A 4,395-nucleotide genomic window follows, 5' to 3' on the forward strand; every position below is an offset into this window, starting at 1 on the left:
AAGAGAGAAAGAAAGAAAACCGAAAACCAGCCAGGGCATCTTTGTACAAGTAGGAGTCATAGGCAGTGATTATGAGGGTGAAATTTTTTTCTTTTTGCAGAACAGAGGATTGAACTCAGGGCCTTGCGCTTGCCAGGCAAGCACTTACTCTACTGAGCTATCTGGCCCGAGGGTGAAATTCTTGTTATGATGTCCACCTCTGGACCTTTTCAGATAGTAAGCAAACAAAAGAGCGCTGAGTTATTACTGTCACCTCATGTAAGAGACAGTAACGTACCAGAAAAAGAAAAGGAGGATTTGAAAGCACTGATATTTCGGTATGGTGGCAGACACTTCTAGGCCCAAGAACCCAGCTAGCTATAACCACTCAAGGCCTGGTTTTTTAAAGGGCTGGGAGATGCTGGAGCTGATGTTTCTATTATAGCCTCAAAGGACTGGCCCTGCCGGTGGCCCCAAATGCCTGTTCCTGTCACATTTTCAGGGATAGGAGCCATGTCTAATATTCAACAAAGTCAAAATATGTTGGTCTAGGGGCTGGAGAGATGGCTCAGTGGTCTAAAGCACCTACTTGGAACAAGCTTGGCAAAGCACAGGGACCGCGGTTCGATCCCCCAGCACCACATGCCAGCCAGCCCCGCCCCCTGGTGGGCTGAGCTGGCCACACACAAACACAATAAATAAATGTAATAAATAAAAATAAATTAAAAAAATATGTTGGTCTACCGTGGGCCAGAGGGCTGACGAGGAAATTCGCAACCGCGCATTGCACACACTGCTATGCATTTATGGAGCTGATCTGCTTTGTCAGCGGGCGCGACCTTACAGATCCTTGTGATTCCTCGGAGGCAAGACACTTGCTTTGCATTCAAATTTGGAGTAATGGCCATCCACTCCCAGCTTTGTCCTCCCCCTTAGGTGGCTAACAAAACAGCCTTTTGGGTGGAGCAGTGGTCTTTGACTGGTGGGAAGCTTTTGGCTCTTTATTTATTTATTTATTTTTATTTTTATGTATTTATTTATTTTTGCAGAACCGAGGATTGAACTCAGGCTCTTGCGCTTGCCAGGGAAGCGCTTATTCCACTGAGCCATCTCCCCGGCCCCTTCTTTTTTAAAAAAAATGTATTTAAAGGCCAGGGAGATAGCTCAGTAGAATAAGCGCTTGCCTGGCAAGTGCAAGGGCCTGAGTTCAATCCCCGGATCCACTAAAAACAAAACAAAACAACAACAAAAAAATGTATTTAACACAGTGTCTCACTACACAGATCAGACTTGTAGTGATCGTCCTGTTTTCAGCCTCCCAAGCACTGGGATTACAGGCATGCCACCATGCCGAGCCTCAATGGCCAGCTCAGCGTGCGGGGGCAGGCGGCGGAGGCTGGGGATCAAACCCGGTCCCTGTGTCTGCTAAGCAGGCGCTTTAATCCACTGAGCTATCTGGCTGGCCCAACAACTTTTTCTTTGCTTCTCTTTTGTGTTGTTTGTTTTTGTTCTTATTGAAACGTGTTTTCTAGCTCACTGTCTATGAGATTTGTACATTAAGGTCATGCTGCATGAAATGAACCAGAGAGCGTCCATCTTTGTCCCTGACCAAGAGTAGCTCAACACTGGAATTTCCTTTATTTTTATTATTTTGTCTGAAGGTAGCTAAACTGCTGCCTTCAGACAAAGGACCTGGTGGCTGCAAATCATTTTATGCAGTATGAGCTGAGTCACACCTTTCCTTTGCGTTCACCACACGCAACCCCACTCCTGCGTTCTCTTGCGCAGACGAAGCCGTGTGGGCTGCAGGGTCAGACGCAGGGGCGGAAAGTCAGGCCCAGCTGGAACAGCGCTCCTGGGTGCCCAAGGGTGAGCCGGTCGCCGCCGCAGCAAACTGGTTTTCTTGGCTGTAAAATAGGTTTGTGTGATGTGGAGTTGGCATGAGCGAAGGTGGCAGAGCAGGTATTCCACGAACGTGTCCCCTCCTGTCCTGATCCCCAGCCAAGCGGCCCCAGGACGCGAAGATTCCCCGCCATGCAGCAGACAGGGCGGCTGGGGCGGGCAGGTGCACGCCGTGGTGTGCGCGGGAAGGGGGGACGTGGGCCCGGCGGAGGACAGAAGGGGCGTTACTGGCCCGAACAAGCGCAGCCCGTCAGGCCCAGGGCTCCCCCAACCCCGCAACTCCGGACCCCGGGGGGCCACGGTGATGCACCCCACCCCCACGCCCGCACCTTCCTCGTCTGCCCCCGCGCAGGAGGCGGCGCAGGCCGATCTGAGTCACGCTTACTCGTTCCCACCCCTCCCCCTCACCAAGCCCGCGACACCTGCAGCTTCCAGGGCAGAGCGCCTGGCTGCCTGCCGCCCCCCATCTGGCAGCCGATAACCGGAGGACCCCAACACTCAGCCCCCATAAGCTCCCCTGCTGCCCGGGTCTAGGTCTTTGCACGCCAGGGTCAGTCAACCAGAAGGCACCGTTGTCCCATCTTCTAGGCCTGCAACTGAGGCTCAGAGAGGGAAAGTCAGTTGCCCGAGGTCACAGAGCCAGAAGGCTGAGGATGATGCTAGGCTCAGGCACATGCACAGGCTGCTTGTGGCTTCCTGCCCTCCCCCAGCCCCCACGATAGATTGTGACCCCCACCCCCACCCCACTGCCTGCTGGGTCTTCCAACACAGCACAGACCACACTGCCTGCAGCTCCCCAAAGTGTCGGCCAAGCCCCCAGACCTTCATTGCAGCTCCCCGGCTCAGAGCACCTCCCCCTGTGACTCTGTCCTTCATGGAGTCACCCCCTGAAAGCCCTTTGTGGTGTGCTCCAGGAACCCTGTTGTATGCCCCCAGTGTGCTCCCTAATCTGAGTCCCCAGCTTACCACTTGCTTGCTGGTCCACTGGCAAATGATTGAGCTTGCATCTCAGTTTACTCATCCACAAAATGGGTGAGGCAATACCTCCAGCAGCCATTGAAAGAATGAGATGGGTGCTGTACTTATAAACCAGTGGGACTGGCCCAGAGGGGACATGCTGGGTATGCTGGGTTACCACTGTGTCCCTCTGCCAGGAAGCCGGGCATGGTGGTGCATACCTATAATCCCAGCACTTGGGAGGCTGTGGCAGGAGGGCGTCTGTGAGTTCAAGGTCAGCCTGGACTATATAGTGAGAACTTGTCTCAAAAATCAAAAAAGTGGGGCTGGGGAGATAGCTCAGTAGAATAAACACTTGTGTGGCAAGCACAAGGGCCTGAGTTCAATCCCCGGTTCTGCAAAAAGAAAAAGAAAAGCACTTCGCAGAGCAGCGAGAAAAGCAAAAGGGCCGGGGTGGGGGTGGGGAGATAGCTTGCAGTGCAGTTGCCGCCTGGCAAGCACAAAGTTGTGAGTTCCATTCCGGGTACCAAAAAAGTGTTTCAGGAGAAAGAAAAAACAAAGTCTCCATTTCTGTGCTTATCCCAGAGCCCAGCACAGGGCCTGGCCCCGCGAGTGTCTCCACCCATGTCCAGCTGCCTGCCTCCCTCCCCCCCCCCACTCCCCCAGCTCGCACAGAGCAGAGAGCCCAGCAAGCCCTCTCCCTGAGCCTGCCTGGAGGTATGACCCTACGCGGGTCACTGTGCAACGCGGCTCTCTGGTTAACCAGATGGTGAAAACAATATCCTCCCTCCTGGGTCTGGTCCGAGCACCGGCCAGAGGGAGGCACGTGTAGCAGCTGGCCCAGGGCTCCTGGAATGTTGGGCAAGTCCCAGTAGGTGGCCGGAAGCCAAGGGTGGTGCCACTAGCCTGGAATCCCAGTACTCTGGGAGGCTGACGCCAGAGGAGTGCAAATTCAAGGTCAGCCTGAGCAGCCTAGCAATTTAGTGAGACCCAGTCTCAGAATCAAAACTGAACAAAGCACCGGGGCTGTCACCGCACGCCGAGGCCTCAGGTTGGATCCCTGGCACCAGGTGGCAGGAGAACGTTGGTGGCTTTTCTTCTGCCTCCAGGCCTGCCCTGGAGTCCTGAGCTGTGCCTTGACCGAGTGGGCCCGTCTGTGGGTTTGGGAGTCTCGCAAGACCCTCGAAACCTGATTTTCTAACCAAACATGGACTTTGACCCCCACCACTTCTGACATCATCATCAAGAGCTGCTTAGGCAAGTTGGTGAGTTTCAGGCATAAGGAAGCTCTGCGACTGGTCATTTGGGCTTTTTTGTTTTATTTTGTTTCATTGTCTTTCTGAGACAGGGTCTCACAGTGCAGCTCAGGCTGGCCGTGAGCTCGCTTTGTAGCCCAGGCTGGTCTCCTCGATCCTCCTGCTCAGCCTCCCAGGTGCTGGAATTACAGGTGTGCGCCACCTTGCCTGGCATGAGATGGGCTGTTTTACACCAGCCGTCCTCCTCCTCCTCCTCCTCCTGCTCCTCCTCCTCCTCCTGCTCCTCCTGCTCCTCTTCCTC

Source organism: Octodon degus, unplaced genomic scaffold (genome assembly GCF_000260255.1).
Source record: "Octodon degus isolate 3935 unplaced genomic scaffold, OctDeg1.0 scaffold00001, whole genome shotgun sequence".
In the NCBI taxonomy this organism is placed as follows: domain Eukaryota; kingdom Metazoa; phylum Chordata; class Mammalia; order Rodentia; family Octodontidae; genus Octodon; species Octodon degus.